At 45.3% G+C, this 26991-nt stretch overlaps 1 protein-coding gene across 4 annotated transcripts in view; it reads right to left on the bottom strand.

Annotated features, from left to right (window-relative positions):
• Positions 1 to 26991, bottom strand: part of MAMLD1 (mastermind like domain containing 1) — a 135757-nt gene that overhangs the window by 72447 nt on the left and 36319 nt on the right. The window lies entirely within an intron of this gene.

The following is a 26991-nucleotide window of genomic DNA, read 5'->3' as shown; positions in this document are numbered from 1 at the left end:
TTGATAACTCAAATCTAATCATTAATAATCCTAACACGGCATTGTCGGTGTACGAAATGTTGTGGGTACTGTCGGCATTATCCCAGCATCTGGAAGGTTCCAATCCTTTTTTTTATATTGTAGAGAGATTACATAAGGTGGCGGAGGTCGAAGGGAGCTAGCAAAATCTTTTAAATCATGTTTAATTCATGACTTTTTAGATGCTTAAGATGGCATATAAAAAAGGTCTTGTGTGTGCCAGTGTTCGCAATGCAAAATCACTGGCAAAATCTGCCCACTTCCCTGAGAAATACCACTTGTTATAGAAGCATGAATCTACTTTGTATTGGCAAAGTGTCACACAATGCCCCATCATCTCTTTGGTGCTGGAAGTCATCACACACAGTAGGTTAATGGAGCTGGGATTTGTTTTAATTAGGTTTTTAATTTGCTTCATTGTTAGCTCAGTTGGCAGAACTGAAAAAGATGACATTTAAGTCCTCCAGTTGTATTTCTTAACTCGACTCCTACAGTATATAGAGAGCGTTATCTGTAATAACGTTGCAATGGATCATCTTTTCCTGTGCTATTTGGTGCTGAATTCATTGCAGTTTGGTGACAAAAATGTATATATTTTGTTGTATATCATGTGTCCTAAGATCCAGTTGGGCTAATGATTTGGGGTTTCTAAAGGCTACCAAATAATCATGTTTTTCTTCCGCCCTGATAGAATGTTTGATTAAAATATTTTGTATTTTACAATCCATCCAAGAACTATGGTGGAACCCAGAGTGATATCTACAGGATTCTGTATCTGGGTCAATACATCACATCAAATTAACACAGTGCAAAACCTAAATATAATGGCGCAAAGCTTGTAGTTTTACATGCTGTTTAGAAACCAATAAGACACTCGAGCTACATCACCAGGAGTGATGGCAACCCCATGGTCCATTGAAATAATGTCTGTATCAATAGTATATTAAGGTCTGTAGCACTATTTTTAGAGTGTTGGTGATTCTAAGGCCTTGGGGCCTGCCCATCTGCTTCCACATACAATGAAAACTCTCCAACAGCAGCTCTCAGGCCTCTGGGGACTCCCCATTGTACCTGTATGACTAATTACGTAGGGAAGAGAGAGTGGGAAAAGGTATGATACAGCAGAAACACATCATTGCTCGGCTGTGCCGACGTTCTTGGGAGTGAATTGGCCTCCTGGGTAGATGGATTTGGGAGCAAAGTGGACTAACTTGGCATTCGCTCAAGTAATTAGCGGCACACTCAGCTAGTCCCGATAATGCAAGCCCAGCAGCAAGAGAACACTTCCACTTCAGGGCGGAGAAGCGCTCTTTAGGCCGAGAGACCCGGTTAGAAAAAGGTCGGGTTATTCTCTTGCTTTCACCTGTCGAGCGGTGGCCCTGAACGGATCACTCCCTACAGGATGTGCGCTATTGTTCTGCATCTTTCCTGCCACATTCCTGAGCCCAGGACAGCCGTCTCCAGAGAACAGCAGCTGAAACGCTACATACCCTGACAAATGTAGTTATCTCCGTTTCACTTCGTTAAATAAAGACAACCCTTTCACATTTGGATTGACCTAGATTTGACATGATCTTTGCATCACGTGGTTCCGGCAAAATCGAGAATTGGGAACACAGCGAGAATATTCTGCATCACAAACCGTAGATTGTAACGTTCCTTTTGCTCGGGGGTGGCTCCAGTCCTCAAGAGCTACCAACAAGGTAGGTTTCAAGGATATCCCTGCTTCAGCACAGGTGGCTCAATCAGTACCTGTGCTGAAGCAGGGATATCCTGGAAACCTGCCCTGTTCAGAGGCCCTTGAGGACTGGAGTTGGCCACCCCTGCTTTATCCTATTTTCACTTATTAAATGCATCCATGTATTGGAAAATTAAATTAGTCAGCACCTAATGGGAGAAAGGGTTCCTGGTGTTCATATCTGTCAATGTGTTGCCCTTAGACTCAAATCTATTATGGCCCACTTACTTAAAGAAACTTGCTTATTCGTTTCAAATCCCTTTCTTATTGCAAATTAGGAGAGCTAATATACACACACATGCACGAAATTACCCCCTCTAGGTTTAAAGGGCACACAATGTATTGCAAACTGTCGGAGTCTACTTTTCGTTTTTTAAAGCCGGTGAAGGAACAAAAGCCACGGATGATATTACAGAAAGTATCCGTGATAGATTAATCCACAATGTATTATTCATTTATTAAAAGACAAGGCGATGGTCCCTGCAGCACTGGAGAGGCTAATTTAATAAACTCCCCTAGATTGGAACGAACACATTTACCAAATAAAAATCATTACTACAGCTTGTACAATGAAAATCTTTTAACAATGCAGGTTATAAATGATTATACATAATACTCACAACAACTCTACATTTGAGGATTGCATCTAAGGTCCTTATAGAAACTATAATATAGCAATAGTATGCATGTTTAACTTTATATAGTGCCATCCAGGTACATAGCTCTTCATAGCAGTAATACACGGGACATAATAATATAACCAGGGTTATAACAGTAACAGTAATATGACCAGGGTCAGTTATACAGTCAAATACCATACCACTGATTGAGCCATCTGTGCTGAAGCAGGGATATTCTAAAAACCTGACCTGTTGTTGGCCCTTGAGGACTGGAGTTGGCCATCCCTGTCCTAACACATTGGCCCCGCAGTGTCCGCTGCGCTGAAGGGTTCACTCACACCAATCATCTTTTCTCCATCAAGCCCCACACAAGTACACCCCCTCTTGTAGGCGCCACAGTCCCCAAGTGACCTCGAATATGGAGTGTGACGAATACCTTTATGAATAATACAGTGTATATGGTGGGCTGAAACGACAAACGTACTTCAAACGATGAATAAAGTACCTGTGGACGAGTTTCAGTGACTGGCTCAGAGTTCACCTAATTAGCTCCCCAGGACTTAGCAGAAGGAAAAGAATGAATAAGTCAAACGATTAACTGTTTTAATAACCAAAGATCAGCGTTCTATCTCCCAGCCTCAGCGTTCCTTCAGTCGTCGATAGTATTGCTCACAAGGAGACCCCAAAACATGGCGTCGGTGCTTGTGCAGTGTGAAGCTTGTGATCACGTTACTCAATGACAGAACTCACAGTGGAATAAGATCGATCACAATGTCTATTCTGTGTATAGTCTATTTCAGGGGTTCGCAAACTGGGGGGCGCTATATTTTGTAGGGGGGGGGGCGCAACAGTTATAAAAGGTGCCGCGCTCTCCCCCCAGGCATTTAAATGAAATGCCGGGGGACCGCGCGAGGCCTCTAAAACACACTTCATTTCCCTTCCAGCGACGCGTCGTCATGGTAACCCGGCGTCAAATGATGCCGCGGGGTCACATGACATCACCATGACATCACATTACCCCACACGTCATTTGACGCAGGGGCCAGACAGGGCAAGGTGCCGAGTTTTCTGTTGGCTGGGCCCATAACAGTGTTGGTAAATCACGATTGATGGTAACATACTACCAGAAAATACTCATTTTAGGTCTTTTAAAGCTGCAGCCGTTCCACCCCCCGCCCTCTAATATGTGCACCAAAAAAACACACACAATGATGAGTAATTAGCCAAGTTGCCGTTTCGATCTGTTCTCCTGTGATCGAAGGCAAAGATTTGGCTCGGGGGTTCACTCAATGGCTGCAGAGGAGTATTCTGTTTCAGAAGAGGCAGGGAATGTGATTTTGTAAATGGTTGCTATAGAAACAAAAAAAGGCTTGTTACATTAGAATACATTAAAAATGTCAGAGTTGTTAAAAAAAAAAAAAATGCTACAAGTATTTTCCCATAGTACAGAACTGATTTATTTAAAATAAAAATACATGTAGGATATTGCTTGGTCTGCAGCTTTAAAGGCTCTGGGACATGAACCTGAACACATTCTCTCACACATACTCATTTTGTATGGTGGCAGACATTTTATTTTACCCCACAAAGTGCAAAATGTCATTATTATGGTGTTGCAAGCCCAAAGGGGTTTCATATTTTGTTTAGCAGGTCCATTTCATAGTTAGGATATACTATATTGCTTAAGCCTAAACTGCACAATTCCAGGATATAAACCTTATTCTATATCTCTTTAACTGGGTACGGATACTTTAAAACCTTCTAAATTAAAAAAACAATGACTGACCCAGATACTAAACAAGTCCTTATATAACAGGGAAAAAAGCTGGCGATTTCAAATCAACTTAAAAGCAAATAGCTTTTTCCTCTCCGAAAACAAGAGTTATTTTTGGGATTACCTTGTATCCCACTCCGTATTAGTGGCGTCTGCTATAAATTGCACTGTAATATACTGCAGATCCATCCAGCACGATTAAGAAATATTTCCTTAAAACATGCCCAGTGGCGTCAGAAAGTTAGAGCGCAGCTGAAATACCGGAGCACCGTTCCAAAGGCCCAAGTAACATTAATATATTTTGACTTTCTATTCTCGCCTCGGGGAGGGTAGAGCTGGAATTTAGAGAGCAGCACACACAGCTCTGCAGAAAGCATTACACATTGCTGCCTTGTCAGAAGAATAGCGCTGATAGCGAGACTAGGGCAGGGGTGGCCAACTCCAGGCCTCAAGGGCCACCAACAGGTCAGATTTTCAGGATATCCCTGCTTCAGCACAGGTGGATCAATCATTGGCTCAGTCTTTGACTAAGCCACCTGTGCTGAAGCAGGGACATATGAAAACCTAACCTGTTGGTGGCCCTTGAGGACTGGAGTTGGCCACCCATGGACTGTGGTGACCAGGGTGAGGTACAGGCTCAGCCAGTGCCGCCTTTGTAGCTCTCCGTCAACAGTGTCTCCTAATGTCCCATACGTTGGGCTGGGATATTGTATGATGACATTGGTTGGGCCCTTCCCTGTCCATCAGGCTTCACGGTCACTCTAAGCATCGATAGTCAATATAGTGATGCATCAACTTCAACTCACTTGCACTGATACTTTTTCAGCAGGGTAACAAAGTACAGAGGATGAGTTTTGAGGGCTTGCATGGGGCTGGATTGGAAGGAGGTGGTAGGGGTTACTATCTACCCGAGTACACTTGACCACAATCGGAGACGAAGACGTTTTGTAGTCGAGTCGTATAGGGTCCATCATTGACATGATAGTAGACGGTGTGCAGGAGAAGTCGTTGATTTTAAACAGATTGCCAAGTCCTATGTTGGACTAGCGGACTGATATTAAAGTTTCCACTGTTTCACATATCCTTATTTTGTAATGAGTTAATGAGTATTTAATAGCAAGGTATGCAGATCAACCAGGGAAAAAAATTATATTGCTCAATTTTTTTTTTAATCAAAACACAAATAAGTCTAGTGGACCTCAGCACTTAACCTTTGTAATAGTGTTTTTTAAGCCTATACTAACCAGGGAAGAATTTGGATGTTACGGTTCAGTAAATAAAAATACCACTTGTGGTGCATCTGTATGTCTCAGACAGATCTGCTACACCGTCTTTCCCCATTATCACTTGGCAAACAGCAGTGAGGGATTCTGGGTAATGACATGCCAATGAGCACAGTGTGTCACCCTTTCCTTCTTATCTATTTTAACATGGATCCCTATAAGCTTATAACTACCGTGTTACACCGCTTTTTAGCACAGCCTTGGTTAAAGGTGGAGTTTTGCATTTACTTGGTACAATATCCATATATCTTACAATAAAGGTCCCAACCGGCAGCGTGAATTTCAGGCGCCAGGAAAGCGCACACAAAACGTACAATGAAGATCCCATTAAAAACCTCACCCATCACGTAAACAAATGTGTTTGCTTGAGCTGAACTTGCTGCAAAAATAGTTCAGTATAAAGGACTTCTATTCTTCCTGAAATGTTAGTAATCATAACACTGCAACAGTAAAAGTCATTGTAGCAGCCGTGAGTAATAGGGGCTATTCCCAGATCTCTTTCTACCGCGAAACAGAGTACTACTGTACTGTACGTGTGTGTGTTTTATTGCAAGCCTGAGTCAGACAAATGTGAAGCTCTACTTCGTTCAAAAAATAAATAGAAAGATAAGTGGAAAACACATACATACACACCGTGCGATCGCATGTATGTATGTATGTATGTATGTATGTATGTATGTATGTATGTATGTATGTATGTATGTATGTATGTCTTTATTTATAGCACAGTGGAAGACCCTGCTAACTTAAGGGAATTCCTCTTGATTTTCTGTTGTAACATGTACAGTACATTTGATTAATTTCATACGAGTAGCAACACAGTGATAATACAAGTAAAAAAACCATATTACAAATACCCCAGTTCTGTGCAGATATAGATCTCACTCCAGAGTGAAGTGTTTGGCATTGGGGCGGGGACCTCCAGTCCTCAAGGGCCACCAAGCAGTCAGACTTTTCAGGATTTCCCTGCTTCAGCACAGGTGGCTCAATCAGTGGCTCGGTCTTCGATTGAGCCACCTGCGCCGAAGCAGGGATATCCTGAAAACCTGACCTGTTGGTGGCCCGTGAGAACTGAAGTTGCCCGCCCAACCAGTATTTTAACCTCACAAATTATATAGAGCGTAAAAAAAAGGCCGCCCTCCAATGACACGATAATCCCACATCTTCCTTGATATTTGACACAGCAACGACCACTTCCATATAGAAGATTATCGATTGCACATTGTGCAGAGTGAACGAAAATAGGCCGGTCAGGAAACGCTGAACGCGACTGCAAACCGTTGCATGTTGCTACTTGCACAGGTTCCTTTCTTGTGTTTAGATCATTTAATGAAGCCGCAATAATTCTCGTGGCGATGGAGTAGCTAGTTTGGGTCATACCGCACGAATGGGGAAAAATATATATATATATATATATATATATATATATATATATATATATATATATAGTCTGGCGTCACATTATCACTTATTTATCATGAACGGATTAGAAGATACGTGCAGCGCGGTGCGCCTGTCCTGTGATGTCATTATGCAGAGACGAATGTGAATTTATGGAAGCTTTTTATAGCCCTTCACTCCCATTGTGCGGTACGTATAAGTCAACGCACTGTCAAGAAATTAGAATAATACACATATATAAAAACGGAGGTAACACGCGGGCAGAAGGCTTTCCATGAAGAAATAGCATGTTTTATTTCTTAACATCTCTAGAAATGTAACAGATGTCTAAGGAGTGTGAGAGGGTGAGGCCCAAGAGTGGGGCCCAAGAGTGGGGCCCAAGAGTGGGGCCCAAGAGTGGGGCATTTTGATGGAACAGTAACATAATTACAAAGACCCATCAATGAGCTTTTATTCAGTCAAGGAACACAGGTTTTCAGTATAATATTGGACTTGCATACTTGTCTGAAAGTACAGTGTAAAACTAATCTGCTGGAGGCCTATATAATGAAGGAGAAAAACTCTCTCAAGAAAGCGCTCTGTGAAGCGTGAAACGTTGGTAGGGCTCTCCATTGCCCTGTTTTTCCATGACCAATAAATAATCTCTTTATGGGATACGCACCCGCCTTTCTACTTTTTTGATACCTACAGTAGTGCTCTTCCAGTTTTTCCCCTTCTCTACTAGTCTACCCCTTGGACCAGGGGGGCGCAAACTTTTTTCCCTGCGCCCCCTACCGGCGGTCCCCTCACTCCCGCGCCCCCCCTAACCTCCACTCACCTGCGCTCCGGCGTCATGACGTCACGTTGCCATAGCAACATGACGTCACATGACCTCGCTGCGTCATTTTGAAGCCGCGTTGCCATGGCGACGCAGGAAGGAAGCCGCCGGAGCCTAGGTAAGTGAAGGTTTACAGAGGCCCTTCAGCTCCCCCAGCGCCTTCGGGAAGCACGCGGGACCCCTGTAAACCCCGCGCCCCCCCCGCCGGCAGTCGCGCGTGCCCACTGGGGGTCGCGCCCCCCAGTTTGCGCACCGCTGCCTTGGACGGAAGCACACCTAGGGACCCCTCACCTTTGGATCGCATGGACTGTGCAGCACTCAGAGTGAGTCAATCGCTTGCTACATGTTTTCCTGTTCAGGACTTTATTTAGACAATTGGTACGTTATAGAGTGTTATTATGCTCAATCTTCCTTGTGTTATTGTTAACAACAGCGTCACTTATTAGTGAGCTTACCATCCGGGACTGCAACCCAGTACCTGTCTTCTATCAAGTTTATGTTTAGGGGTCCCCCCTACAAGTATCTGGTTATTCATTCATTCATTCTACTGTTGGGGTCTTTAGCATTACGCAGTCACATGGTCTAAATAATGAAGACACTATCTTCTGTAACGGCTACCACTTTCTTGCAAATGTAAGAAGCCTGTTACAGCCAGTCTTGTTCCTGTAATTAGCAGGAGGTTCTTGTCTGTGCAAACGAACTCAAGTGAAACTCTGAGCGCTTCATTTCCTTGAAAACGAAAGCGGCAGAGACAGAAAAAGTACAGTTTGAGGAACTGTTCCATGTTCAAGTCAATGTCCCTTTTCTGCTGTCATTAGTCACGTAACTGCTATGTTCTCTAGGTAGGTGATGTGCAGAAAAAGCCACAGCTATGATACATTTTCCAGTAAAGGACTAATTAACATATATTGGCGTCACAGTAAACCAGAAGCACGAAGCTAGGTGACACTTTTTCTATGTTATTTTAACAGTTGATAATTATCTTCATTAATGGAAGCTTAAAATCAATTATTCTCATGGCATACAGTACGAGTGCTTAGGTTAGCGGAAATTTGCTGCTCCTACTTAAGATAACACTGCGGCAATCATTCCAAAGATGCAGTGAGTGATACAGAGCAGTGATTGTATAGATGCAGTGAGTGATACAGAGCAGTGATTGTATAGATGCAGTGAGCGATACAGAGCAGTGATTGTATAGATGCAGTGAGTGGTACAGATGCAGCGAGTGGTACAAATGCAGCGAGTGATACAGATGCAGTGAGTGATACAGATGCAGCGAGTGTATAGATGCAGCGAGTGGTACAGATGCAGCGAGTGGTACAAATGCAGCGAGTGATACAGATGCAGTGAGTGATACAGAGCAGCGAGTGTATAGATGCAGCGAGTGGTACAGATGCAGCGAGTGGTACAAATGCAGCGAGTGATACAGATGCAGCGAGTGATACAGATGCAGCGAGTGTATAGATGCAGCGAGTGGTACAGATGCAGCGAGTGGTACAGATGCAGCGAGTGGTACAGATGCAGCGAGTGGTACAGATGCAGCGAGTGGTACAGATGCAGCGAGTGGTACAGATGCAGCGAGTGGTACAGATGCAGCGAGTGGTACAGATGCAGCGAGTGATACAGATGCAGCGAGAGATACAGATGCAGCGAGTGGTACAGATGCAGCGAGTGGTACAGATGCAGCGAGTGGTACAGATGCAGCGAGTGGTACAGATGCAGCGAGTGATACAGATGCAGCGAGTGGTACAGATGCAGCGAGTGGTACAGATGCAGCGAGTGGTACAGATGCAGCGAGTGGTACAGATGCAGCGAGTGGTACAGATGCAGCGAGTGGTACAGATGCAGCGAGTGGTACAGATGCAGCGAGTGGTACAGATGCAGCGAGTGGTACAGATGCAGCAAGTGGTACAGATGCAGCGAGTGGTACAGATGCAGCGAGTGATACAGATGCAGCGAGTGATACAGATGCAGCGAGTGGTACAGATGCAGCGAGTGGTACAGATGCAGCGAGTGGTACAGATGCAGCGAGTGGTACAGATGCAGCGAGTGGTACAGATGCAGCGAGTGGTACAGATGCAGCGAGTGGTACAGATGCAGCGAGTGGTACAGATGCAGCGAGTGGTACAGATGCAGCGAGTGGTACAGATGCAGCGAGTGGTACAGATGCAGCGAGTGGTACAGATGCAGCGAGTGGTACAGATGCAGCGAGTGATACAGATGCAGCGAGTGGTACAGATGCAGCGAGTGGTACAGATGCAGCGAGTGGTACAGATGCAACGAGTGATACAGATGCAGCGAGTGGTACAGATGCAGCGAGTGGTACAGATGCAGCGAGTGATACAGATGCAGCGAGAGATACAGATGCAGCGAGTGGTACAGATGCAGCGAGTGGTACAGATGCAGCGAGTAGTACAGATGCAGCGAGTGGTACAGATGCAGCGAGTGATACAGATGCAGCGAGTGGTACAGATGCAGCGAGAGATACAGATGCAGCGAGTGGTACAGATGCAGCGAGTGGTACAGATGCAGCGAGTGTATAGATGCAGCGAGTGGTACAGATGCAGCGAGTGGTACAGATGCAGCGAGTGATACAGATGCAGCGAGTGATACAGATGTAGCGAGTGATACAGATGCAGCGAGTGATACAGATGCAGCGAGTGATACAGATGTAGCGAGTGATACAGATGCAGCGAGTGATACAGATGTAGCGAGTGATACAGATGTAGCGAGTGATACAGCATTTTACAAATTAGAGGAGGTCATTTTTAAGAATCTGAAGAAAATATTTTTCGATCAGTGGGGATTGACTTAGGTCACAACAATTTTAAACTAATTGTAATAATACAGGCTGCAGGCTTATGACGCTTTACCAAAGGGTTTAACGAAATAACCGTTATTCATGAGATTACTATTTTATTTCAGCTTAATTGGGAGCAGCGCAGGAATCATTCTTTTTGTTTTTCTAATTGTAATAAGCAGTATGTTGAGCAAAAAAATTAATGGATTTATAAAACAGAATATAAAAATATGTTCACGGTGTAATTGCCAAACAGCAATCGTAGACAAGATAGCGTCTCTTCCCCCCCCCCCCCCCCCTTCTTAGTTGCTGTTAAATAGAAGTCTCCTGGAACATGGGTAAGAAAGGTTAACTCAAATCTTATTATTGGGTTTGGCCCCGCACCAAATATAACACAGCTATGTGGAGTTAAACTCAAGTGAAAAATAAGCTTTGAAATGTAACTTTTCTTTAACATCTGGCTTCAGTATATATTAGGGAGTTTCAGAATGCAAGTCTCTTCGTTCAAACGAAATCTGTATTTCTGGTATAGTTTACAGCAGCAGACTTTTAAATATATTCAGCCGCACATACCCTCTAGAGCAGGGGCGGCCAACTGCAGTCCTCAGGGCTACCAACAGGACAGGGTTTCAGGATATCCCTGCATCAGCAGAGGGAGCTCAATCAGTGGCTCAATCGAAAACTGAGACACCTGTGCTGAAGCTGGGATAACCTGAAAACCTGACCTGTTGGCAGCCCTGAGGACTGGGGTTGGCCACTTCTGCTCTAGAGTGTAAGCTCTGAGGAGCAGGGCCTCATTACCTTCTGTATCCAATTGCGCTGGTGTGTCCTTATTTGCATAATGGCGGTCACTCTGTACCCTGACTGTACCGCGCTATGGAATATTTTGGCGCTTTACAAATAAAGAACAATAATCATACATATGAAACAAGATTCATGCTCCTTTTTGCCATTCATTTAAAAAAATGATATATATATATACACACACATATATATATATATAAAATGTTGAATTTTGAGCAATTAAAGGTTTACTCGGAGCGCACTCATTTTAGCAGCATGTACCACAGCTACAAAACGGCGCTTTTCTTTATAAATTATATTGATATTGATCCATAGGAAGGAAAACACAAATAAATAATAAGCCATACAACACTTGCTTATTAGGTTTGTTACGGGGGGGGGGGGGGGGGAGATGGGGGAGGAAAGCAGTGGCTTTCAATAGAAGAAAATCAGATCTCTCCCGAAATCAAAAACCTTCCCGTCCAGCACATTCCTTAAACGAAAACCCTTCTACGAAGAAGATGCACAATCTTTCTGTGATATACACCGACTGGGAGAGGCGCAAACGTTTTTACTCTAGGGTGTTCGCCAACTGTGCCCCTTTTTCCAATCGTGAAAGAAGGCGCGGCCGTGTCACAGCGTGCAGGCGATGCAACGAGCGTCAATTCAATGTGTGGACATTTCTTTTAATATGACAATTCGCTAGATTCTCTTAAACGTCGCTAGATTCGCTTAAAGCGGCAATCCGTGTTTTTATTAAATTTAACATTTTTATTAAAATTCGTTTTTTAGCCTAGATTGAAGCAGGGGGTCTCCAGAGCCGAACACCGTTCATTTTAGCTGCGGTGACCCCCTGCTTCCGGAGAGACTTACCTCCATAGTAGGTGTCGTAGCCGCTCTGCTCGGCTAGCAGGCATCATGTTATGGACGGTTTTCAAAGCTCCCGCGACCTGCGGACCAATATGGAGCCGTGATGTCATCAGGTTCCACTTCCTATTGGCCTGCGTGACGCGGCAGTTTTAAACTTTGCGGAATGGCTACCGGCACGTACTGCAGAGGTAAGTATCTCCGGAAGCACGGGGTCCCCCAGAGCTGACATGGAGTAGGGTTCGGCTCCGGAGACCCCCTGCTTCAATCCTCTGCTTGGACTGCACATTTAACACGGACATTATAAATAGGACACACACCATGTCCCGCTCATGGGCTGATACTTTGTTAAAAGCTTACTAAATGTGACATTAACCCTTTGAAGCTTGGCAAAGCATTCCGCAGGGAATTGAATTTTGGGGGAAGTCACTACCTCTAGTGCAGGGATGTAAAAATCCAGGGGCGCCTAAAATTTTGCTTCTGGAACAGCGCCACCGCAAGGCAGGACAGAGAGAGAGAGAGACAGAGACACAGGGAGAGAGACAGAGATGGAGAGAGATACACTGCATCCAGACATACACTGCATCCAGACAGACACTGCATCCAGACAGACACTGCATCCAGACAGACACTGCATCCAGACAGACACTGCATCCAGACATTAATTAATTAGGACACACACAATACGGACAGACCAAAACAGAAAAAACTACTGCCACACCAAATCAAACACACAAGAACACGCATTAGCAATAGTGTCAGAGCAAGCGATGGCAGAACTAAGCGTGGACAGAGGTGTTCACGGAAGCCACTTTATCACTGCTATGACATGGAGAACCTGTCATCAAGGTTCTGTAGGTCCAAGAGCTGGGAACATCCTCAAAAAGTAATTACAGAACTCCGGCCAACCCTAAACTGGACCGTGGCCACCCACACACACACATCCAGAATCAACCGCTCCACAGCCAAACTGCACACGGCTGGTGAGGACCTGCAAGGCCACATGTTAAAGTCTCTTCGGGAAGCCTGTGATCACATATCATCAATAATTGACACACTAATCTTTTAAAGCCCTGCCAGGTAAAACAGCAGATCATATCCACTGAGCAGTGGAGAAGACATTGGGACATTGCCTGATATGTATTATTGTAGTAGCCTGATATTGGCTACTGTATGCCCGTATTGAAAAGCAGAATACATCAAGAATAATATTGTCTAATCTACTATATATAATAAATCATTTATATTATATGTTCATAAGCAGCAGGGTATACTTCAGCTAAACACACATCATCATAATCATGTTATTATTTCTGATACTATTTCTTATTTATATAATTTTGTTTTACGTAGCGATTCCAGTGTAATAAAGGTTAGTAATATATATATACAGTGTTCGACAAACCTATACATTTGCTCGCCCCGGGCGAGTGGATTTAACATCGTGGCGAGCTCCTATTGGCCCAAGCAGCACACGTCTGGTACTAGGTGGCGAGTAGATTTTTGTGTCAGGTCTCCCCCCGTGGGTGGTATCCACCACGAAGGTTAATATAAGGACTGCGGTGTGACGTGCCCCTGGGTACGATCTGGTGTTGCCACACTTGGGGCTCATCTGGGAGGCAACTAACTTCAGGTCAGGAGTGCACAACATCTTTAAGCTGCAGAACAAGCAATATCCTATTTTTTTATATTTTTTTTTAATAAATCAGTTCTGTACTATGAGCAAATACTTAGAGCATTTTTTTTAAAACTATGAATGACATTTTTAATATATTATAATGTAACAAGCATTTTTTGTTTCTATAGCAACCATTTACAGTCATATCCCTTTAGTCTTCTGAAACAAGCTCTGGCACACCCCTTTTTGAGCACAGCTCTCTCTCTAGCAGTGCACCAAATTGTATCTAGTGACTGCCTGGTCACATGATCTTCCCCACAGAACTTTGCATCTTTGCAAAAAAACACAAAACACGAAAGTTGATGGGGATTTTTGGCCGAGAACGGCTGCTTTGGACTATACAGAATTGACCCCTTAGTGGGATCACATCTTCACCGACTGCTAGGGTTGCCAGGGGGGTCCCAAAAATACTTTACACAATCGTGAAAGGTGCAATGCGCTCGAGATACACACGCCTCTCCGCTCCATTCTGTTTCCTCCTTTCCTTGGCCCCCACCCCACAGCACCCCAAGCCGTGGGGTCACTATGTCCAGAGCGGTAATACCGGACACATACATGTCCAGTATTACCTCTCATTTTTTTTTACTTGACAGAGTGTCCAAAATACAGGACAGTCCAGTTCCATACTGGACACCTGGCAATCCTACTGACTGCTGTGTTCTGGTCTTACCATGACTGTCCTGTCTCCTGTTCCAGCACTTCCTGGTTTCCCCCCCTATTGACATGCCCCCCCCCTTCTCTCTTCTGAGTTGGGCTGCTCCACCTCCCCTTGTGACTTGGTGCAGTCCTAGTCCCTATTGTCTGCTTGTCTGGTGCTAGCCCCTACCTTTTCAAGTTTTCCTCACTGCTGCACAGCTCTCCCGCTGCTTCCCTGGGAGAAGCTTTGTCATTTGTCATTTACCTATCCTTATCACTAGAACTGTACCTATTAATTGTTTCCTTCCCCTAGTGTGGATTTCCCTGGTACTTTTTCCCCTTTGTATTTCTGTTTGTTCCCCAATAAAACATTTCACAATTAAGAAGCTTCCCGAGTATGGAATCGGGGTTGAGATGCGCCGCCTGCCTCTGCTCACTAGCCACAGTGTGCATGAGTCAGAACAATGACCCTCTGTATTTTGATAACAGCACATTATAGAATTCAGCAAAAAAAAACAACTGGTAAGCTGTTCAAGCAGCTTCCATTGTGCGTTTCACACACTGCTTCCCATTTTTGTGATAACCAGCGGTGTTAAGGACGCACTGCTTGTCAAAAGCAAAGAACGGTTATCCAATCGGTACACCAATGTCCAATTACTGTTGGCAAAAGAGGCAATTATTACCATGATAAACCATTGGCGTTAGCTGTAGTATTTCTTTAACATCAGCCCAATGTAGACGCACAACACCAACGCAGGCTGCAATTATTTAGACTGTACGCGTATTGTGGCTGGCGGACGCTACTGCGGTGTTGTATAAAGTGATGCATTTGCTGCACAACTCTTCAAAATACAGAATGAGTAAGAATAGTCGGAAAGTGGCAACAGATTTCAGTGCTGCCCAATGGCGCCAACTTCAAAACACGGGCTGAAAACATGTTGTGTTGCTTTAAATTTAGGATCTTTACCCTTTTCTGTAGAACAACGTCTTTCACAAAAACCAGGTGACCTTTAATAACGCAATGGCGTTTTCCACACTATTTCCAATCTCCGGATACATCCCGTGTTGGGTTGCGTGAATAATATGAACCAAGCATCTGGTCTACGGTTGGAAAGATCGGTGGTGCAAGCAGAAAGTTGCAAATGTGCATTTCAGAGATAATAATGGATCAATTATTTAAACCCCCCATCCCCGTTGCAAACCATTCTAGGCCCCGTCCTGCAGCAATGGATACGCAATCGTTATTAATGACTGCAAGGCCTATAAGCAACACATGCACAAACAAGAACACTCTTTCTGAGGCTCCCCGTGGAATGCGAACGGAATGACTGTACTCGGAGACAAAGGGCTGATTCTCAGAAGCACAAAGCACTCCCAATTCACAGACACCACATTCCAGCAACATGTCGATGAATAGCCCAGTGAATACAATGTAATGTTGCAGAGCTTTGCTGGTCCCTTTGAATAAAGAAAACAGCAGTGACACTCGTGTGGTAACCAATCTACAATATACCACTCACACAAGGCAGGCTAAACTCGGAGGAGGAAGGAGGGTGCCTCTGATTTTTGTCGATGCCCGAATTGCGTTTAAAAAGTCATTACTCATTTTACTGGCTTCTGATGGTGCTGTGGCAGCACAAACCAGTCCCCTGGCTGCTTTCTTCCTCACCAAGTGTTTTAGACCAGCGCTGCGCAAACTTTTTCAGCTGCGGACTCCTTCCTGGGAGCCGCAGCGTTCGCGCCCCACCCCCCTTCCCCCGAAGGCACGGCTTCAAATGACGTTGTGGGTCACGTGACCCCACCGCGTCATTTGACGCACGTTGCCATGGCGACACGTCGCCAAAGACCCGGCTGCCAGTAGGCAAGTGAGGTTGCAGAGGCCTCCTGCCTCCCCCGGCATTAAATTAAATGCCTGGGGGAAGAGCGCGGGGCCTCAGTAACAGCCCGCACCCCTCCTGCAAATTCTCCCGCCCACCCTGGGGGGCGTGCCCCCCCAGTTTGCGCACTGCTGTTTTAGACACATTTGAACTGTTACAGTAAAGGCTGAAGTCAGGCGGATTAGTACTGAACTTGAAGGAACTTACAACTATCCTACTGGGCCCAAGTCGTCACACAGCTGTAGTGTTCCTAGCACAGATTTAGACGGGTGAGCCTGGTTTAGATCTCAGTGCAACTCTGCGTGACCTTGAGCAAGGTCACATTATTACCCAAAGAGCTAAGCACCAAAATGACACTGTGGGCGCATTATACACCTGCAAAAATGTGCCGCGTACATGATCAGTGCGGTACATGGATACAAATATTATTTCTTCCAGTGTCGTAAATATCCCCAAAAACCTCTGCCCCCCAGGGGAAACAAAATGGCTGCCAAATCACGTCCGCCAAGCAAATAGGAAACCGCAAGTCATTGTTTGTGGCTTCCTATTGGACAGCCATTTAAATCCCCTTCGTAAACACTGGTAGCTACCCCGGGGTGAAAAATATTGCAGCTCAGCCCCGAAGGACTCCACGGATCGAATGCAGCAATTAAAAAACATATGGCATTTAGGAGGGATTGCTGCTTTAACATTCGGAAACTATGTTTTAAAAAGGGCATTTACCTCCTTTGAAGATCTTTAAAAGGACACCCCTCCCGTTAACACCATGGTGAAATATATAGTGTCTCCCATCCAGCGGTTCCATTAAGGTATGCTGGAATTGCCATTAAGGGAAAGCATTGAAAATATAACCCCTTCTCTACCAGTCTGTTTGGAAGAAACATCGCTCCATTCCTGGAATGTACAGTATCTACAATCTGCCCCAGAGCACGGAAACAGCTTCAAAGCATATTAAAGAGCGGCTTACAGGGGGAAAAACATAGCTCAGTGGTAATGTCACTGCCTCCGAGGCACAGGAGCGCCGGTTTGAATCCAAGTCGCCGGCTGATTCTGTCCTTAAAATTAGATTGTAAGCTCTACAGGCAAGAACACATTGTGAATGCAAAATTGTATGCACAGGGCTGTGTACACAGGCCGCATATAGTAAATATATAATCACAGACTATACAGGGGATTCTGCTTTTATGACGGGGTCATACCCAATGAAGGGAAATATGTTACCGAGATGCCCAAGTGGAACTCCTCCTGCTGTATAAATCAAGGGCGGAGAAGTTGAAACCTTTTATATACCTTTAAATAAACAAACAAAGGAATTGAAACCTTCTTGGTTTATACTTCCGCACCTGAGGATCCTCGGTGTGACCTCACGATGCCTTTCCTGCGCGTCGAACTGCCGACAGCGCCACGCGGCGTACTCCCCAACCAACAGGTTATCCCATCAGCAGGGGCGTACGCTGCCCGGCGGGGGATGTTGTTAACATTTTCTGTAGTAGAAGTCAGAGCTGGCCTCTGAAGTGGGAGAGCGGGTTGTAACCCAGAGCCAGCTTTGTGTGACGTTGCAACAATAAATTACAAGTACAGAAAATATGCTTGAACACGTTCTGTGCCTGGATTACTCTGCCGTGTAGATTGGACTTGGATTGTAAGCTCTTTGGGGAAGGGACTCCTTTTTGAGAATGTTTGCTTTCAAATCTATAGAGCTTTATTCCCATTATGTCTCCTATTACTTTGTCACATGTATTACTACTGTGACGAGCTATGTACATGGACAGCGCTAATTTAGGGTTACCAGGTGGCTTCACCAAAAATACTGGACCCAATGGTGACAGGTGCGACGCAGTCGAGACACACACACACACCTCGCACTGCTTCATGCCGTTTCATCCTCTCCTTGGCCCCACCCCCAGGCTCCTGACACCTCCTCCTGATTGGTTGCTGCTGGGTAATGCAGGCAATCAGGAAGGAGAAAGCTGCCCAGCCACCTAACGGCCGTGCTTGGGGAAATCCCACGGCCCCCCCAAGCCGGTCAGGTCACTACAGTACGTCCAGAGATGGAATACCAGACGCATACGTGTCCAGTATTAACTCTAATTTTTTTAGTGGACAGTGTCCGAATACAGGGCAGTCCGATTCAATACTGGACACCTGACAACCCTAACAACAATAGACATAACAATATACATAAAAAGAGATATACCAAGGCGGCAATGTGTTTCTTTGCAATTCCCTGCATGTACCTCTGGAATCAAAAGCGTTAAACTGGCCGCTATTTTTATTCTAATAAATAAAATGATACACGGCCTAATGTTACAAACTGGACATCACAATACAGTCTAATTTTATTTATCAGCATAGCATTCACAAATTGGCCAACTAATGAAAATGGAAAAGCACCAGAACCCGCACACGGTCCCTCTTATATACCTATCGCAGTCACTACACGAGAAGCATATTTTACTTCAATCAGGCCTTTACAACATAGATTAATGTAGCACCCATCAGCCTCTCAAAATTATTTAATGATATATTGGCTCAAGAAACAATACATCATTTTCTGGCACAGACAATTCAATAACCTTTAAGAGCAATTGCTTCTTGCTCCCGTAGAGTGAAATGTAAAACGGTTCTGATTACGCTGGTCAAGGAGAGTGGAAAAGCACAATTTGCAGGCATAATTCCTCTAGTCAAGTCAAATTGTGATGCATACGGTATAGGCTAAAGCAATTCATGTTAAAGAGAACACTCCCTACTGAATACATGTTCTGTAAAACTCATTCCATTTAGCCCATAGTGAGCAGACACCAGCAGGGCTCCATAACCAATCTGTTGTCAGGGATGTACAATGCATTGGAAGCGCAGTCCCCTGTAGAAGCCGCTTGAACCATTGACCGTGACATCTAATTGTCTACCAGCTACAGTAGATCAGGGGTGCGCAAAGTTTGTGCACTGTGTCCCCCCTGCGCGACAGCCCCTGTGCTCGCGCCCCCACTTACCTAAAATCCGGCGTCAAATGACGTGACCCGCTGTGTCATTTGATGACGCATTGCCGAAGACAATGTAGGAGACACTGCAGAGGCCTCCCGCGATCCCCCGGCACTTCATTTAAATGCCGTGGGGAAGAGCGCGGGACCTCTGCAGCTGCCACGCCCCCTCCCCCCCCCCATTTTGCGCACCCACTGAGCTAGATAATTGCTGCCTTAAAGAAAACCAGACATATAAATGTAACCATTTGTAACCCCCCTTGCTCCGCTCTAAAGGACGCGACATCGAATTGACTATATACATGGCAGTGCCCAGTCTCCCATACATGTCCAAGGTGCTGGATCGGTGCGGCTGGCCGTGGATATACAGATAGATGATGGGCGCCATTAACTTTTATAGTACAAACAAAGAGCTTTATTCACATCCGTTTAGAAGGCTTGCCATACAACGACAGACTTTACACTAGTCATCAACTGGTGGGGCAAATCATAAAGTTACTCTGTGCTCTCCCCAGGTAGCTCTCACTCCTACCCTGGGGAGGTACTTATGCTAGTTTCCCTTAGTATTGGTTAGATTGTCAATCTCCTGCATAGTGTCAATAATGCCCCATCAATGGTGGACCCCGTGGGAAATACACTCTGTTCTCTGGTATCAGTATCCCATTACTCTGTAATGCATACCTTGTCCATGCATATTGGATTGGGAGTTCACTAGGGACCTTCCGGTGAGGCCAACCCAATTATGCTCCGGAGCGACTACTCTGAGAACTCCTGCTAAAAACACGCTCACTCCTCTTTTCACAGGAGAACAGTCTTGGACAATTACCATAAGCGCCAACTATATTGGCACGTTCCTTACCTGAAAATAATAAACAGGGAGAGGAAACTCTTAATATACAAAACTGAACACTTAAACATTTACAGGACACAGTGAGGACCTCTGCCAGAACGCCGAGGAACCTGTTTGTAGAACATTGGGTGGAGCTATATATACATTCTATCTCCCTATGGTGACATCACGGGTTAAAACACATACAAGGGATTGGCAACCTCTTCTGTGCAGTCATCCTACATCACCCCTGAGGAAGTCACCACGAAACGCGTAGGGTGCCTACTACGCATGTGCAGAGTTTGCAGCTAATTGAAAAGAGACCACGTGATGCGGAAGGGCAGTCCACCAGACACCTGGGAGAGAATGCTTACCGGGTGCCGCAGTGGTGAGGGCAAACCTCGGATCGCCTAAAGATTGAGGCAGTTGTACTCTGAACGTGCTGTTACTGCTGCCTAAATGTGAGTGCAATAGGCACATTTTGCAAGTTGTAGATTTTATTACAACTCGATTACGTTATATTGGCTCTCCCTCTATCCCTTACATGTCCCTGATGCTGCAAACGAGTGTCTTCAGGAACAACTCAAAGAAACAGAGGATCCTTTCCTGATTAGCCATTTTTCAAATCAGATTATTTTTTGTCCCAATTTTGGTGAAAAACTTTTTTTCCCCATTAACACACTTGTGGTGCTTTCCTTTGTGCTAAATGTATACTTTTTTTGGGGGCTGGTTTTCCATCCCTGTGGGTGAGAGATCATACTTTGGCTGCAGGGAAAGTTTCAAGTTGAATATTTTGAGGGTTAGATAGGATTGTGTACTTTATATTAGATTATTTTTCTTTTTAATCCTACAATCACCTGATGGGGCGGGGCCCAACCAGCTAACCCGTTACATTAATTAGTAGTCCCCAGAGAAGGGCCGGACCGACATTACCGCACCCCGGGCAGACTCAAAATGTGGTGTCCCACCACATGACTTCCTGTTATGGGAACGCGTTACGACGCTAAAAGGAGGTAGGTGGCCAGGGTGGCAAAAGGGTAAGTGCAACATTTGCCATGCACTCCAAACTCTGGCGCCATCTTTACATGTCTGAGTCCTGCGCACTCAATGTCGAGGGATATTTAAAGATGGCGTGGTGTACGCACACGGGACTCGGAGCAGTAGCACGCAACATTGACTAGAGTTATCGGCCACGCGCCGCCACACCGTCAATGTTCCACGTGGCGGCGTGCCCCGTCACTATCCCTTGCTGCTGCTCGAAGTCTGCTCACTCCAGTCGCACCATCTTTAAATGTCCCACGACATTGACGAGGGTGCACAAGACCGGGACATTTAAAGATGGCGCTGAGTTCTGAGCACGCGTGGCAAAAAGCCACATGGCAAGGTGCCAGGTGTTTTTTGGGGGGTGTCCCAGCCAAGTGCCCAGCTAGACTGCCCCTTAAGCTGGCACTGCCCCAGAGTGTGTGTGTGTGTGGGGGGGGGGGGGTTACACATTTAAAAACTATATTGAAAGGTTGGAAAAATCATTGATTTCGTTTTCAACATGGATTCCGACTGGGAGGGAAGCCAGTAAGGACAGGGAACAGGAGAAGGCAAAACGGGAGCCGTAACCTTGCTGTTACTGACTTTATATGTTTGTTTTTTTTTAAACTTTGCAGGAAAGGTCTTGTTTTTTTATTGTTAAAAACAGCTCTATTTACACGTTTTTCTTTCAGAACAAAAGGCACAGTTAGGAAGCCCTTTACCAAATAGTCACCGGGCAGTTAAAATAAAAGGGAATGATAATATGGGCACGAGAGAGAATCAAATATTAACGTGTACATTGAGACAGAAAGGAAATTATTGGCCTGAAACAGAGTGTAACAGTCTACGGGGCGTATTCTAGATTAGCTGAAGGGGCTGATTGGTAGTCAACGGGAAATTCGGTCAAAAAGGGTCTGATTAGCGGCCTTGGCTGGAATAGAATAAGCTCCTACTAAATATACTGGGAAATTGCCCAAGTTAGGGAAGGGTTAATGTTACATACACTTTAATGTAGCCTACATATTGCACAAGGACCAAGGGGTGTGTTGGAAGACCTACGAGTGTACATTAAAAACAGAGCCACAGCACCACTGATAAAGCAACCAGCAAATCTCTCAGCAAGATTCCATGAAGGTTGTGATACTTTGTATCAGACCAACATTAGTAGATTAAGTTGTAGCATGGGTGGGCAACTCCAGTCCTCAACGGCCACCAACAGGCCAGGTTTTCATGATATACCAGGTTGCTCAGTGTCTCAGAAGACTGAGCCTACAATATAATGTTATTTCCCAGAATACCTTGCTGCAGTGGAAGCACGGTATGCTGGGCAATAATGGTGAAAGGCAGGGTTGCAGAAATGCAAACAAGCACACAGTAATATAAGACACACACACACACACACACACACACACACACACACACACACACACACACACACACACACACACACACACACACACACACACCTTTTTCAAATGTAGGTGAAAAAGAACAATTTAGAACAGCACAATAAGAAAAGATCTTGAACATGCAACAAATCAGAATGAATTCAAAAACTATAGATCAAAAGATTGTTTGCAAAATAGTCAATTGTTTTTTCTAAGCTCTGACGCCTCTGGTGCAAAAATGGAAGACATTTTTAAAGCTCAACCACTTAGGCTCAATTAATAGTGACATTTCACTGTAGCCTTATGTATTTCTCCAATAAAACTGCTTGTCTAGACAAAAAAGAGAGTCATTAAAATGATGAATAATATTAAACGAAAGAGCAGGACAGCAAATAAATCTCAGAATGTGCGACTTTAATGATTTCTTTTTGTCAAATAAAATTCTGACTCAAAATAACAAGTGCAGTCACATACAGTGTTATGGAGTTAAACACACGGACTCAGTCCCCCGACAAAATCAGTCTCCCGGAGTCAGTCCCACGGAAACCAGACTCCCGGAATCGCCGCACGGAGTCATTTCCACGTCTTTAGCTGGACATGGCTCTGCCCACAATATTCTCTGTCCATAAGAAAGCCGTCCTCTTAAACCATATGAACGTATGGTTCATATGGAGGATGACGGAATGGCTCAGTGAGTCACGACACGAACTCTGATAACAAAGATACTCCGAGTTTGAAGCTAGGGAAACTGGTTCAATTCCCGTTGTCGGCTCCTTGTGACCTTGGGCAAAGTCACGTTATCTCAGGCATCAGAAACATAGATTGTAAGCTCATCTGGGCAGAGACAGTGTAACATTTCCTATTTCCTATGTACTATACTGTATTTGTGACGCGCTTTGAGTCCCATTGGGAGAAAAGTGCAATATGTGAAATATTATTATTGTTATAATATACATTTGTTTCTACACATAAAAAACAAATCAACTTCTACAATGATCATGTAGACAGTTTTTGTAATGCCATCTTTCTTATTTCTCTTTACCTCTATATTCTCGCACCCCTAAAGTTTCTAATTGAAAAGAATTGGGCCATTTTTTAACACAGTTGCCATATTTTCTTATTTATTTATTAAAATGTTTTAACCAGGAAGTAATACATTGAGAGTTACCTCTCGTTTTCAAGTATGTCCTGGGCATAGAGTTATTATTATCTTGGTTTATTATATTAATAAACCGAGAAAGAAATAATAAAAAAATATTATATATACAGTATATATATATATTCAGTGTTCGACAAACCTATACATTTGCTCGCCCCGGGCGAGTGGATTTAACCCCCGGGCGAGTAAATATTGGCCCAAGCAGCACACGTTTGGTACTAGGTGGCGAGTAGATTTTTTTTTGTGTGGCGAGTAGATTTTTTGGTGATTTGTCAACCACTGTATATATATATAATTTTATGGAGGCAGAGCCAGATTTACACGCAGATTCTAATTCCACTTCGGTGGCAGAGAGGCCTGTAGACTATTGAGAGCAGCCAGTTCCCGCCGGCACAGAAGGGGTTACATCTTTTTATAGACGGAGTGATCGTGCAGTTCTTTGATCCGGAAGGGCAGCCAGTCTGTTAATAAATAAAACACTTTGCTTTCAAAAGGACAGAACAAAAAAGGGGAAATTCTTCCTCTGGCAGCAATTCTTTTTAAACGAGTAATCCAGCTCAGATTGGTCTAGCGATGTTGCTTTGATTTTGTGATCTAAACCGGAATAGCCTCCTGCCAGACGTGCCAGTATCTAGCAGAGTAAGGCTGCGTCCCCAGTGGTCACCGCGGCACGCGCCACACCTCTTTCTGTTGTCATGACTCACGCAGCGCGATGGCGCGTCAGCCAGCAGGGAAGACACAAATTTTATCTTCCCATGCCGCGTCGCTCCCTACAGACCGCAGATCACGACTTTAAGCTGTGCACGCACCGCCAGGACACAAGGCGCGCGAAGAGCAGCCAACACGGAGGCCGTAGCCTTAAGGCAGCGGTTCACAAGCTTTCATACACTGAACACATGCTTAAGAAGGCCCCAAACTGCCCCTCAGTGTGTGCAGGCCTCATGGGGAGGAGGGGGGGAGGGGGGTATAGCTGCCACTCACTGCGTGAGCTTCCGAAGTCATGTCCCATAATGCCTTGCTGCTATGGATGCAGAGCATTGTTGGGCGCGACTTTGGAGTCTCCAGCAGCAATCGACAGCTATACAAGCCACGCTAAGGTGTAGTTTGGGTCCTTACTGCCATAACATATTCCGTTTGGCGAACCCATTGGGGACCCCTCACCGACCCCCTGTTGGGAATCACTAGAGTAAGGAAGTTCGGTCATGCTTGGGATAGACATCTACCGTACATATAAAAGAAAGCCACGGATTAACACACACACACACACACACACACACACACACACACACACACACACACACACACACACACACACACACACACACACACACACACACACACACACAATACCCCTTCGAAATACAAAACTACCCCTCAAATACAGACATCACTACTAACACCACCCCCCACAAATAGACTTACAACTTACCTCGAGAGAAAGGGAGAGAAAGAGACCCGGCAAGGGAAGAGGCAGCAGCTGAGGACAGCCGGGATCTGGGGGCAAGCGGTGGCAACCAGAGGCCCGGCTCTCCTCAGCTGCTGCCTCGTCCCACGCCGTCCTCTCTCTCACTCCCCAACCAGTGAGCGCCGGAAACTGGGTGCACCTGGAATAGGACAATAGGCCAACAAAAGTAAAAACCGGGACCCAATAAAAATGTATTTCGAAAACAAATTACATTGCTTAAAAATAAGTATAATAAATGGTATTTGTCCAATAGCGTCGCCATTTCTACTGTTCTATTAATTTCTCTCTCCTCCTCCACATCTTTTCCCTCTCTCCTCACCTCCTCCACTATCTGTCACACAGACACACAGACTCCCTCCCTCCCCACCCCCCAGTCTGTGTCTCCCCCATACAGGTAGCTTTTGTCTGAGGAAGGGCCGTGCCCCAAAAACGCTCTTCCTATTATTATGCAGTAACACTTAGAAAATGTTTGCAGTACAGAACCAATATATCTCTCCCCCCAGGTCTGTGTGTGTCTCTCTCCCCAGGTGTGTGTGTGTCTCTCTCCCCAGGTGTGTGTGTGTCTCTCTCCCCAGGTCTGAGGGTGTGTATATGTTTGTATCTCTGTCACTCCCCAGGTTTGTGTGTGTCTCTCTCCAGACCCTACCTGTCACGGGAGTATGGGGGGAGTCCATCTTTGGCCCTTGTAGCAGACAGCAGAAGAACTCACTGCTTCCGGATCTTACTGAAAGGCTCCTCTGCTGCTAACCCCACCCTCCTCTACCAGGCCAATCATCTGCTCTGCTCTCCTCCCCGCCGGAATCTGCTGCTGCGCCAATCATCTGCTCTTCTCCCCACCGGCATCCCCTGCTCTGTGAAAACCGGGACATTTCAGGGTGTGTCGGCCCACAGGGACACATCATACAAAACCGGGACTGTCACGGCTAAACCGGGACATCTGGTCACCCTAACCTGGAAGTCAGGCTCAGCGTCCGGCGCACACCAGTTGGCGAGAGAGAGACCCGGCATGGGATGAGGCAGCAGCTGGGGAGAGGCGGGGTGGCAACTTCGAGCGACGGCCTGGCCCCCTGCATTTCCCAGAATCCCTTGCTGAAGTGGAAGCACTGTATGCCAAGAGATAATGGGGAAGGGTTGCAGACCTGTCCGATGTGTGAAGGTGCTGACAAGGGGGATTTTTATTTGCCGTCCAAGGAGATTAAATAATTCAGCGCAGGAACAAAATGTAGCTCACTATTTACACCAGCAAAAGCTGCATTCACAATTAGCATCACTGCAGGAATCAATCCAATTTACAAGCTATTTGCGTTGCCTGACAACTGGCAAGAAAAGCGACTGGTTTCTAAAGAGAGAACGGGAAAATAGCTTCACGGCTTTGAAATCATTCCACAAGTCATTTTCTTCTGGAAACGCATTTAGCATAAACCAGCCAAATAGGTAAATAACCGGAAAGTCATTTAATATGGAGCTGCTTAGCTGTATGGTGCGATTCTTTCGTTTAGACCAGGGGTGGGCAACGCCAGTCCTCAAGGGCCACCAACAGGTCACGCTTTCAGGATACCCCTGCTTCAGCACAGGTGGCTCAGTCGTCGAATCAGGGGGTTCTCCAGATCGGAGGTGAGCCATTTTCAGCTCTAGTCTTCGACTGAGCCACTGATTGAGCCACCTGTGCTGAAGCAGGGATATCTTGAAAGGGGCCACCAACAGGTCAGGTTGAGGACTGGAGTTACCATGTGACTGCGTAATGCTAAAGACCCCAACACTAGGATAAATGAATGAATGAATAACCAGATACTTGTAGGGGGGACCCCTAAACATAAACTTGATAGAAGACAGGTACTGGGTTGCAGTCCCGGA

Source organism: Ascaphus truei, chromosome 16 (genome assembly GCF_040206685.1).
Source record: "Ascaphus truei isolate aAscTru1 chromosome 16, aAscTru1.hap1, whole genome shotgun sequence".
NCBI lineage: Eukaryota > Metazoa > Chordata > Amphibia > Anura > Ascaphidae > Ascaphus > Ascaphus truei.
This window is presented reverse-complemented; position numbering and strand designations above follow the sequence as displayed.